General features: G+C 44.2%; 1 long non-coding RNA gene across 1 annotated transcript in view; it reads right to left on the bottom strand.

Moving 5' to 3' along the window:
* LOC120954734 (uncharacterized) overlaps positions 1-12,361 on the bottom strand; it is a 63,301-nt gene extending 50,940 nt beyond the window's left edge. The window contains exons 1-2 of the long non-coding RNA XR_005751726.2: positions 11,952-12,361; positions 5,472-6,836 (exon numbers count right to left, since the gene is read on the bottom strand). This is a non-coding gene — a long non-coding RNA (uncharacterized LOC120954734). The remainder of the gene's footprint in view (positions 1-5,471; positions 6,837-11,951) is intronic.
* Positions 12,362-13,714: the final 1,353 nt, after the last annotated feature.

Genomic DNA, 13,714 nt, shown 5'->3' with positions numbered 1-13,714 from the left:
AATGTAACCTCTTGTTCGCGAAACACTCTGTTGTGGATGATTTGCTTTAAGTTCACTCAATCAGTCGATCAATTTATCGTTGGTAGCATTATGCTAGTTGCATTTCGTCAGAACATGATTTTTTCAGGCTTTCAACCACTCGATCGCTCTTGTAAAAGACGACGACGACTTCCTTTTTTGCCAACTACTGCTTCCCATTAAAAGAATCGAGCAGCTGGAACTGGAATTGAGATAAAATAAAAAAAAAGGTCCACGCACGGGAATCGATACACCGGCGGCAGCCAACCAAGCAGCTCCGGTCCAATAAAACCTTGAACCTTCGAGTATCTGAGGCAGCAAAAGAAACCAGAGTGAGTATTATTTTTCAACCAGGCCCTTTTCCCCCATGCCTTGTACCCCCCTCGGGATGGTTTTCTGCCGAAGGGTACACACACACATACATGGATTGATGATCATGAAAGACGATCAGGGAAAGCCTTCTTGTACCCCGCAGAAGCAGTAGATGGTGACGCGCGGGTAGCAGAGGCGAATGGAATGGAAAACCCAGCGAGCTGGCTAGAAGCAGCAAGAGGCAAGGTAGGAACAAAATACCCTCGAGAATAGGGAATTTTATATACTTCGCTAGAAACTATTTCGAAAGATCGACAAAAAGGATAACAAAAAATTAAAGCAAACTTTGAGCAGTAAGAGAGCCTGTCCGTGTGCCTGTGCGCTTGAGGCCGATCGGTATACCCGAAAGGATCGACGACAACAAACGGAATGTACACAGGAGGAGAAGAATTTCAGCTGCCGTTTCAATAAAGTTTTATTGTATTTAAAACACACAGACACATACTGGCCGAACGGAACGGTTTGATTTATTCATGGCTCGAGTATGCTCGCCTCTTGTGCATCATCCATCCATCGGCCAACGATAATGATTGAGCTTTTGAGATGGAATAAAGAAAGAAGAAAAAATGGTCCCACTATTGTTTAGGTTGCGTTGAAAAATTACTCTAAATGCAGGTTGTGTTTCCCGTTGTCTTTTTTTTGTACCATTTCAGTAGGCAATAAAATAATCGAGCGTGCAGCAGCTTTTGCTTTTTTGTGTTAGTTAAAAAAGGAACAAACTTTTACAACTCTGTTTCCAAAAAGGCAGCAAAGCGATTTACATCCTTGTCCTTTTTTTTTGGTGAAGAAATAATACCGTTTATTATTTTATACGGAAAATGAGTCGTTATCGCTATAATTTACTGCCCAACTTATAGATAAAATAATATTGTTTTATATTAAATACTGTAATTCAGTGGAAATGTCAATTAAACGTTCAAGAACTCTACATGAAAGCGTTTACAAAGGCAGAAATGTAGTCGGAACTCAGTTGAGATAATAAAAATATTTAAAAACGAACCAACTTTCACATAACAAAACTGCATTTCGGCGTTCGTTTGTCGAAAACCAACACTTTTTCCGCCATTCAAACAAAGTGCAGCGCATCGAGAGCAACAAACAATGATCATAAATATCTTCCAGCTTCCCTCTGTTCTCCCGCCTTCCCAGGGGGAGGAGGGTGTGGAATGCCGGCGCGCAAAATGTAATGGTTCCGAGTGGTGCACAAAAAAGGACACACGCAGACACAAACCAAAACTTACGCAGCGAGAAATAAGTTCGGCAAATTGGTCGCTCCAAAGCCTCCCAAAAAATCAACAAAACATTAAACATCCATTTTTTTCTACCACAAACACGACTGGGAGGGGGAAGAGCGCGACAAAATCGACCGATCGAAGAGCAGTGTAATAAACCAACATAAACCCCCCTCAATGCGTGCGTGCGTACGGGGTGCAATATATATATGCGCTATATGTGAGCAGAGCTCGCTTTTATCGATTGGTCATCCCTGTCCGCTTGTAATGAGGATAACGGATTGGGGGTTTTAGCCCCGGGGTGTGGGCACACACACACACACATACACACGGGGACGGAAGATACACCATAATGATATGAACGCTGCACCATGGCACGATGGTGGTGTGCAACACAATAAATGGTTCGTCCATGGCGCATAAAGCATAGCAAACACTGCACCACAACGCCGACACCCCCTGCCCTCTTCGGTGTGTTATTTATGCTGCACGCGGCAGCAGGTATGTTTGTGTGTTCCGTCCAGCTTTCGCACATACAAACACACATACACACACACACACACACATATCAAATGGGGCGACTTTTAAATGTGGCAACCCCGACAACAGGCATTTATCGAGCAAATAAAACCCATTTTCCATAATGTGCCACCCGGGAGGGGTAGGGAAATGGTCCACTGGTTGCCCTGGGTCCTACAGGCTTCGTGTACATCGTCGTTTCCCCCCCCCCCCTGAATTTGAAGTGGTGGTAGTGGTGTGTGCCGTTGCTGGTCGCTTTTTGAGGTCGGTTAGCGTCGCACCACACACTAATATTTGCGATCGTTTGCCACTGCAAGAATGCACGGTGTGGTTCATGTTAATAATAAAAAAACGTTTTTAATTAATTGAATGTATAACAAAATTAGAAAACAATCATTTACAAGTATTTGTTTGCTTATTATGATTGCAGAAAATCAGTCCAGGTGATTGTTTTTCAAAAAGTTGAAATTATCTTTCCCATTTCGTTCTATTTTTGCTTTTTGTTCATTTATTGAAGATACTTAACATATTATATTTAAGATGAATGGATATCTGCTATGATATATAAAAAACCTTCATTCAAGAAGATTCAAACTTTAAACAACTCAAAAATTTAAAAAAAGTAGCCATGAAAATTAAAATCGTAAGACTTTCTTTGTTGCTGCTGCATAATACAGCAAGAGGAAATAGTCAAGCAACAAAACACTAGACAAGCATCATCTAAAAAGCTAGCAGATAACACATTATGATTTATGCAAAAATATAATTTATGCACAAACATGAACATCGTTAGCTGGAGTGGCAAAGCTCACCGCACCGAAATTAATTGTCTTTATTTGTCTTTGTTTTTTCAAGCTGCATCAGCATAACCGTACGATTATTTATTCAGCAGCAACGGAACTGCAAGCAAATTGTCGTCATAAAATCCTGTTTTGTTAGATACTTTTCCAGATTTTTCGAATATTGCTTCAAGTGCCATCTGTTAAAACGTTCACTCTAGACAATAACAAATCAACTTGCGTATTTTAGACCCACTCTGGCACAGCTGTTCCAACAGAACCCGATCAACGTCATTTCTATTGTTTGCCAACGCATTTTCTAGAAACCATATACCTACGTAGGTAATTACGTACATTGAGTCTTCTTCTGGTGATGAATCGTTGTTTGAAAATTTGCTAAAAGAATGCAGGTGAAATTTTCCGATATGCAACTGTGTATCACAATATGTGGAGCAAAACAATTGCCCTACAACACATAGACTAAAACATCAAAAGTGCAACATTTTCTTGCAACAAAAAGTTGATGCCTATCGTGCCGAAAAATGGAAATTTTGCTTAAAAACATCACACTGACAAAACGTTTCAATCAAAACCATTTACATTAATTAAGAAACAACTTGCTACTCTTGGCAGGGAGCAGACAGCGGGCAAAACCGCTCCTCCGAAACCTGACAGTAAAGGCAACAGCTGCAGACAACTGAGAGAAGGCCTGCTGCTGCTGCTGCTGCTGTCGAATAACCACCGGTCAGCACCTTTCGCTGTCGAAGAATTCCCTCTGACGGGTGCGTGCGTTGTGTGCAAGACCTAGCCCCGCCGCGGGCGGTTATCGCGTTACAACTCAGGTGCGGCGTTCGTTGAGTGTGCGAGAGGGTAACAGAGAGAGAAAGAGAGAGAGAAGGGAAATAAAATTATGCTTACTGCTATCACAATATTTCAGCATTTTTTTAACCTCGTAAGGTGTATCGAAAACGACAGAAAAAATAGTACAACGAAGATGCCGTTGCTCCGGCGGCCCAAGACACCACCACCCGGCCAAAGATCCCCGCCGTAAATGAGGAAAAACGCCCCGGACACATTAATTCGTTTAATTTTATCGCACATGGCCGCCGCAAGTGTTTTCTAGAGGATCGTTTTTATCGTCCTTCCCTGTCCTGTCCGTCTCGAAGCCATCGGAAAAAGGATACTTTCTTATTTTTCCTTTTTTGGCGGTGTTTGAGAAGTTGCATGCATGCACAACCAAAAACTACAGTCAGCTGTTTTCGTCCTGTGGTCGTCCTGTGTTTTGCGGTTCTCAAAAGATGATTTCATGTTTCTCCAGTGTCCTCCTGTGTTTCTGTGGTTGTTGTTTTGGAAATAAGTGTTTTTTGGTGGTGCTGTTTTTTCGTTGGACGATCCACTTTGGCCGTCAGCTGGCTGATAAAACCTTTACGTGTTGTTTCCAATTTCGACACGTATCGGCTGCCTGTGTTCGGTGCCGGCCGACCTATTAATTCACGTTTAAGCTGCTTCCTGTTAGAGTTTCGCTCTAACGCATGCAGCCACAAGCGTATAACATTGAACACACAAAAAAGACGAAGTAGATATTCAAGAAAAAAGTCCAATTAAGATATCTACCGCAAAAGAATAGCTTTGTGTTCAAAACCAAAACTTCCGCAATATCAACACCATGCGTGTCCAGATGTTTGGTAGTGGTTCGATTTTCTTTTGTATTTCTCTGCATAACGCATCAAACGTAATTGCGAACATTATGTTGGCTATAAACATAACCATAACAATTATAACAATTACTTCTCGGTCACACCAAACACCGAGAGCGGCATGGCATACAAATAAGTGGTGCGCTAAGGTTCCACTTAAGTCGGCATTAATGCCCGACAAAAGATTAAGCTGTTACTGGTGTATTAAAAATTGGAATTATGGTAATAGAAAACATTACACGGTATGTAAAGGAGGCGCATAATAATTTTAATATGTAAAATCATAATTGACCAATGCCGGTCATTGACAAAATTGATCGACAATCGATGTCATTTTTTAAACGTCGAGCAGACAGGAACAAATTGTAAAATTAAAATGTGCTGATAAAGCTATCAAGTAAATTGTGTTTCAATGATGATCATGATCGTTTATCATCATGAAATAATATGTATGTGATGAAGCAGCATTATGCATTTTATTTTAATTTAATACGTGACTTTGAATTCAAAAACTATAAAACATAATTTTGAAAATGAATTCTAATTACTTAAACTCATTTACACACAGACTCACACTGCAATATTTTAAAATTCTTCCCTCCACACGAATGCAATGTAAAAACACATACATCAGCATCATAATGTATCAGTTAGGCTGTTAGAGACAATTTACTTGAACGCATATTTCTCCAAAATAGTTCAATCACACCGAACATATAAACGTAAACAGTACATAACATACTCGCTCGCTCGCTCGACCCAGCATTTGCCATGATTTATGATCCACAACGATCCAATATGTCTCAAACGCATTCTTTCCGTTCCGTTTTAAAATAATACAACTCTGTACATACCTTTTAACACCTTGGAACTATAGAATCGAACCGCTTTCTCTTGCACGCTGCCGCCTGCGCTATCGTTCGCAACTTAAACGTCCTCCGTCTCTCTTGTTCGCAAGGGAAGATGTTGTTCCGCTTCCTTCTTAGGCTAGCAACAGCAAAAGCAGCGCCTCGTAATCCATGCCTTTGACCGTTGGCTGTCGTCGTTGCCCGTTGTCGGAGTCGGAGCGCTTTTGGGACGAAACTTTTACTTCGCTGCGAGAATTTAGATTAATTTTCTCCTCCTTGTTTCGGGAACTTTTCGGCCGATGGAGGCTTGATGGAGCAGCGCGCTCTGGAGGGTTGTTGTTGGCGCTCTTACCAACCCCGCAACACGAACGGGCGGAGTCGCCCTTTTTCCCTAGCTGCAGGCTGGGAGAGAGAGATAGGGGGAAGCTTTCCACACTACCCTCTCAACCAGTGCAGCCTTCACCAGCCTCACTTTCTCATGCACTTTTTTTGCCACCTCGTTCTGCGATACTTATCCCGAAATCGATAAAGCGAAAAGACCTTCCCGTTCAGTCGGTGGAATGTGCCAACTTGTTTTCCTTCCGTTTGCCGTTACTTTTCTTTGCTGATTAAAACTTGAATGACATTGTCATCTTCCTTTCTGCACGCACACACACACGCACACACAAGCGCACATGAAACACACATTTACATCCAAGAAAAGAAAAATGCAAATCCCGACCTAAAGCGAAGACGAAGAACAACAACTATTGCTTCTCTTCTGCGCGGGCGACACCACAACTTGCGCTAAATATTAAGCCAAAATACCGAGGAAATGCTGATTTACCACCCTCCCTCTTCTCTTCTGCTTGTGCTGCTTTTTCCCTCTCGGTTTTTCTTTGCCTTCTCCAGCAGGCTCCTTCCTTTCGTTTCCCACTTCATACACTTTTTGCGAAAACCTTTTCCAAAAACTCACTTCCTCCCAGCGCTTCTCACTTTTCTCGCTCGCTTGCTGCTTACTTTCAATCACGCTCCGCACACCTTCGCAATTGCCCCACCCACTCACTCTCACTTTTCTTTTGGCGATGCAATCGAACAATTTTGCTTCCCTCACTTCCGACCACTATTTGATGCCTATTTTCCGGGATTCTTTTGCTTTACTCACTCACTCTCACTGAACACAAACTGCGCTTCTCCCTGCTTTTCAACAAAACGCAAATTGCAAACTTTCGCAACTTAGAACACACGCGCGGCTTCCGCCTTCACTTCGTATCTTGTTGTTAAAAGGTTTTTTGTTTGTTTGTTTGCTTTTCTGTTTGACAACCAGATAATTGTATCGCTTCAAGTATCCTTTTTTAACATCGAAAATGAAGAATGGAAGTGCTTTAAGTGCTGTGAAGAAAAGAGATAAAAAATAATTAGTATAATTGTATAATATGTAATTTAAAACAATAAATACAACATTGCATGAGAATTTCCATCAGCAATTACTCTATGGAACATATCATAGAGCGATACAAATGTATAACAATCATATACAATTTGAAAATTCAAATTTCCAACACAAAACTTAACCATTACAATAAAATTGAAAGAATAATTCATACAAATTCCCCGTGGAAAGCCAAAATACATAGGTTAATTGAATAGGTACAAAATAGGTTCATTTAATATGGTATAAAACGCGCTTGGTGAATAATTGTGAATAGCTTAGTTTTTTTTAATGAATTCCCAACATTCACAATTCAAGTGATGAACTTATTTTTCCTCGTGTTCTTCCCTTCAATGACATGTTCTTTCTTCGCCAATTCATTTGTTGTGCTAGTCAACACTTCAAAACCGGTCTGTATAACCATATTTTACAGCAATGTTTGTCAATGTCATAAGAAAACCAATGCATAAAACCAAAATCTTCCTCGAGAAAATTAAAAATAAATACCACATAAAAAAAACAATTTTATTCAACTAACTGTAAATACTCTGAAACATACACACAACATAATAACAGATAAACATAATAAGCCTGTTTCAAGAGGAAACTTTTGAGTACTTTTGCTCAGCGAGTTACCATTAAGTTTTTCTTATATAAAAATGCAAACTTTATCATTGTGGTTTTCTGTGTATATGTTAACAGTAGCACAAATTGCCAACAGCCGGAACGAGGGAAAAAAGTAAAGTAAATCAACTCCACCACATTCCTCTTTAAGCGTAAGTTTTACCTTAAAAAAGAAACAAAAAGCTAAATAAACGTGGATGGACAGAACTGATCCACAGTCGCACTTTTGGAAGTCGTTGAGAGAAATAAACTTCACCGAGCAAGGAAGAGGAAACAGTACAGAGCATTAAAAAAAACTCCATCCAGGATGTTTCTGTATGTGTGCGTACGTGTGTCAGAGAAGCTGCGCTGAGTACGAAACATTCCCACAGGACATACAACGCCAGCAGAGAGCGCAGTGTGTGTGTGTGCTCGCTTGTGTGTTTGTGTGTTAGTTTTCGCAAAACTTCCCATCTATGCTGGCGCACAAAATGGATATAAAAAACATACTGTTGGGAAGTCCTTTAACTTCTTTACAAAAGCTAAGAAGTGATTTAAATTTTCCTCAAACAAAAAACAACGAACAATTAAAAGCCAGTACAGCCAGGGTAAGTGAGATCGTTCCTCTTGGAGGGAGAAAAAGCACAAAAAAGTCCATCCCCCCCGTGAGGAGGCACGTTCATCCAGCGCACAGCCACACAAACGCACACACACACACACAACCGGATTCTACCCTTGTGCTAACCGAACCCTCCGGACCGACCGACCCCTCCCACTGGAAGGATAATAGACGTAAGAGCACGATGTCACACATTTTCTCGGAAATGTTCATGCTCTTTCTTTCTCTCTCCTTCTCTCTCTAAGCACCATCTTCATCCTGGAGGAAGTTTTCCTGTCTGCCTTCGGGAGTTTCATCCACTGGCCGTTCCAGTGCAGCCATTTCCTTCACCCAAAGCAGCTCTCTCTCTCACTCGTATCCAAATACACACAGCAAAGGAAGGGAGAAAAACCAAGGTGTTACAAAAAGAAACCCAGATACGAGCGGTTAATGTTGCCGGTGCGCGTAAAGAACGCGAAAGATAAAATGTGTGCGTACCCGTTCGCACGTAGTCGATTGATAGTGTTGTGTGAATGTTTCGTTTAGAAATATAGATTACACGCTAAATATTGCATAAACTTTTGGTGGTAGCATTAAAACACATTTTACACATCCAATTCTGTGCTCAACACACGTTTCTATCATCCGTTTACCCGATACAAACACACTCACACACACACACACACACATTAAAGCTTATATAATCAAGGGAGAGAATCATCTGCTACTCTCTTTCCTGCTGCACAGCATAAAACATACAATTTGGGTAGATGGCGGCGCGCACACGGCAACGTTGATGAACGAACCATGAAAAGCATAATGATGTTAGGAGGAGCCGAGCGCACAGTGGGCACCGGCGGTGAAGGAGCTGTACATATTTCCCTTTCGCTCATGCAATCCATCCGCCGATTCATTCGTCGGGGCTTTCTGGTCTTTCTTATACGCTTATAACGATGTCGCATTTTCCTGCTGCTAAATTATAACCCAAATACACACGTACACACACGGACGTAAAGCGTACGATTAGAAACAGAACATTATGATAAAATGTGCGTTTTGTTTCAGCGTTCTATCACTCATAGCATGATGAGAGTGTTTCTCAATCCAGTTTGTAGTCGATGCACCACTGCACTCGCTTTTTTAAATCCGGTATGTATCCACGCAATCGTTCTTAAAAGCCAAACACGCACACACACACTCAACCAGGTGCATAAAATGTTATTTTTTTCACGCGCAGGAAAGAGAGACCCCGCGAGCGTCAGTCAGAATAACGCGGTCCGTTTTACGCGCACACATTCAGAATCACGCTTTTCCCTTCCGTCAAGAAACAACCAACCAACACGAACAGCGGGCGCGCACTAGAAATCTGCGCAAAGCTACACACACATACACACATGAACGAACACACACGCGCACACAGCAGCACAACAAAACTTTCGGAGCTGAACAACGGGGGACAACGGTTTTGGGGGCGAAAAAAAAAGGAAAGGCAGCGCGCAGAGAGCACAGCAGAACGGTTGATTCGACGAGATGATTGCCCTCAGAATACACACTCACATACACACACATACACACGCACGCACGCATACACACATACATACGCGCGCAGGGCCCGTTTGTTGATGTTTTACGGGAGAAAGAGCTTCCGAGAACTGTTAACAGAATTCTCTTCCCGTGTGCGCTCAAAAAGCGCGCACACGACCGAAACACACACACTCACACACAGAGGCCAGCGCAAACCATGGCGGCAGGGCTTTTTTGGGTCTTGTGGGGTGGTGGTGGTGGTATTGAATTTCCTCTGTGTGAAGCAGCAGCACACCCCCTCTCACCAGGGGATGAAAACGTTAGAGGGTATTGGAAAGGGATGGCAAAATGGGTTCCACCAAAAAGGCATTCTTTTTCTCCTCTTTTAAAGATGAGACGATTATTGTTCACTATCTAGGACGAAGGGACTTTTTCCCTTTTGCCTGAATGGGAGGTGAAGAAGTAGACACCGTACAACAGAGCATGTGGAGTGCGCATTCCACACGGTGGAGAGAAAAAAAACGAGCGACTTCGAAGAATTTGTGACCCCGCCGGGAGCGATAAGCACGTTTTTCGGTGGAATTACACACATGGACAGAAATAACCATTGGCAGCGTAGCCGCAATATGGTTTGGAAGAGAAAAAAAGCTTCTCACACACCATCTCACGCGGGTGGCCAGGGTGGAAGGTGTACTAAAAAAGGGAGTGTTCGCTTTGGAGAGAAAAGGGAAAAGATTTCTCATCTCAATTCTCACGCGCCTCAAATAGCTTCACACTAATTGAAAGAACCTTCCCCCCATACACACACACACACAAGCTCACGTTTTTTCCTCGTGCAGTAGCCTCCCCCACCTTGCTTCTATTCACTTTCATCCACCCACCCGCTGGCTCTGCTCATTCTCCACAAACAAAAACTCATTCATAAGGGCGGCAGATTTATCTCGCACACACAAACACACACACACCCATGTGCACATTGGACGTACGCTGCTCTCACACAGCCAAACACGGCAGCCACCCTTTACGGTCGTATGTGAGCTGTCTCACTCTCGTCTATTGGCAGTGTTTTCTTGTTGTCTTTCCCTTCTCGGCAAAGAAGCGGAAGAAAGCTTCACTCTAGTGGGCTCGTGAGCAAGCGTGCTGTGTTTGTGTGAGTGTTGAGCGCGATAAAGCGTGCAGTAGAGAGAGAGAGGGGAATACGCATTCACGCACGCACGCACACTAATGCTCGTCTGCACACAGACGGCCAATGCACACATACACACTCGCACACACAGATGCACGAGTTCAATAGAAGAGCGGTGCACACAGCGCAAAGAGAAAAAGGGAGCGAAAGAAGGAAAACTCTCCCGCTCGTTAACAAACACACACACACACACGCTGCTCGGCGCTGTCTCACTCTCTCATACCCTTCTTTTCTCTTTCGCTCCTTCTTCTAGTTGGTTTTCACCTTCTTTCTCCTGTCGTTCTTTGGGGTTAGATTCTGTGTGTGAAGCCGAGAGTACTTTTGACAGTTAAAAAGACACACACACACACACACACACACACACACACACACACACACACACACGGGGCAAAGCACACTTGGTTGCACGATTTAACTGCTTTTACTGCTGCGGGCGAAACATCACCAAACCAGCCCGGAATGGATGATGAGGTTGAAGGATGACGTTGTGACACAAATCCCGAATGCAGGAAAGAATTCGAAAAGGAACACCACACCACATCGTTCACACACCTCCTCCCGAACACAATCGATCATGGTTCCACGGTCTGTTCTTCTGTTGGGTCGAAGGAAATCATTTTTCACTTGCACGGAAAATAGAGAAACAAGAACCGACGCCTCTCGACCCGACGGCAGTTGGCACGCAGGAGGAGCACGTGAGAATTATTTCACACACAAGCGCACACCGCCGGGAACGGTACATCCCACAGCACCGAAATTTCTATCTAATTTTACACACATTTGTTATCGGCACAGTCTGGGCCAGCCCTTTCGACTGCCGCCGACCGCCGACGACGCTCGATGATATCGCCCAGCGTGGCCAAGCGTGAGCAAACGACACTGAAACTACCCCGCGGACCGAAGGGCACTATGTGTGCATGTGTGTGTCGTTTTCACCTTGGAACCCGTGTGTGCATACACACACACAGCTTGTTTTTTTGTGTGTTTTCTTCCACTGATGCTGCCCGCTTTGGCGGCGGCGGCGACGGTCTGTTAGCTTTAAAAGCAGTTCCGAATAAGCGGTGGCCAGACCCGCGCTCTGTTAACAATCTAGCACGCACACACACACATACACACAAACGATTCTAATCCGATTTCAACGCGGGTGAATTAAATTCCTCCTACCGAGAATGCGTTTTTATCCGCTGCTGCTGCTGTCGCTTATGGCAAGCCAAAATACTGCTGCTGCTGCTGCTGCTTCTGCTGAGGTGTGTGCTTGCTGTCGAAAAACACGAGCACCGGAGCAAGGACACGCGTGGACCCTTCCCCAACAGTGGCTCTGAGCAAACTGATGAGATTTCGAAAGAGAACGCCCGCTCGCAGCACGGCTTCGGACTACACGAAAACCGGTCCAGCCCAGCGAAAGCGAGAAGGAGAGAGAGAAGCAGTCAGAAAGAGAGAGAAAGAGAACAGGGGCGCACACCCTTGTATGCGTGCAGTGGGAAACAGGTAGAAAAGTGTGTTGTTTATTTACCAGAATGCCGAGCCCTTTTTGCTCGCTCTCGCTGCGCTTACGCTCTCCGTTTGCATCCCTCTCTCTCTCTCTCTCACTCTCTCTCTCACTCGTTCTCCTTCTATCGCTCTCTAAATTGTTGACATTCTGTTTGCGGTCCTGTTCGTTCGGCTCGATTGCAAACTGCAGCTGTCTCGCTCAACGCCCTATCGTTTGCTCTCGCACCCGCAACTCCTTCCATCACTCTGCGCTGCCTCTCTTTCCTACGCTGCCTAAAATTGGAATCATTCAACTTGGCCGACAATAATGCTACAGGGGGGAAAAAGCCACACCAACAAAAAATGCACACCACTGCACGAGTATTGTGAGGCAGCACGCGAGACTCACGTTGGGTTGCTCACGTACACGTTCTGCTGCTGCTGCTCCCGCGTTTCACCCGCGCGCACACACACCTACCCTCCCGATTTTCCCTTCCCTTGCACCAAACCCAACACTCTACACTGGCCCATGGAGACCTTACGTTTCAAGCTGTTCCAAGAATAGGAATCGGCATCGGAATAGAAAAAAAGGAGGAAACCGCGGAGACGCTTTCCACATTTTTCTATCACCCGAAAGCATGCTCCGGCAGTGTTTTTCCAACGGATAGGAAAATGAAAATTAAAAGCGATTGGATTATCGTCACCATCGGAGCGGGGCTTGGGCCGCTGCGACCGCAGCCGTATCGAGCGGGCGGACGACCAGTGTCGTGGTTGGCTCAACGATTGTCAATTGAAAGAATTAGAGCAGACACGGCGTGCACAAGTACGGTTTTTTTTTTTCAAATCGTCTTGCCAATATGGGATGTAGCAATGGGTCGTTCGTGAAAACCCTTCTCGTCGTCGACAGTATCGGACAACCTTGGGGATTGCTTTATGCACAGTTTTCCTCGTGAGCAGTAGTGAGAACCCTATAAGAACAACGGCGATGATGGCCGACGTTGGTTAGGCGACTCCGAGCAAAAAATAACCTCATTTACACACACGGAAAAGACAGTAAAGCGCTATGTTTTAAACCGTTTCTATCATCGATTAGCTCATTTAATCGCATTGTTTAATACGGTGTACTTCACGAGATTCACTCTCGCTCTCGCACCACTCACTCACAGCCCAGCTTGCGTTTATACAGCATGTTCAACCTCCCGCTGATGCTTCTGTTTCGGCCGAATCGATCCGTCGTGGAACCCGTGATTCCCTCTACGGTTCCGCGGCAGCAGTGGAGCAGTGGAGTTGGTAGGGAGAGGAGTTCCCTGGTAGAGAGAGAGAATGAAACCGAATAACCTTTAGGGCCGCACACCATTCAGCTTGCGCGAAACCCAATGGGCAAAGGCCCATCTGAAGATGGGTGCTGCTGCTGCTGATGATGATGATGATATACGGCACCATAAACACAACCCGCA

This window comes from Anopheles coluzzii, chromosome 3 (genome assembly GCF_943734685.1).
Source record: "Anopheles coluzzii chromosome 3, AcolN3, whole genome shotgun sequence".
Taxonomy (NCBI): domain Eukaryota; kingdom Metazoa; phylum Arthropoda; class Insecta; order Diptera; family Culicidae; genus Anopheles; species Anopheles coluzzii.
The sequence above is the reverse complement of the archived record's forward strand: the minus strand, read 5'-3'. Positions and strand labels throughout refer to the sequence as shown.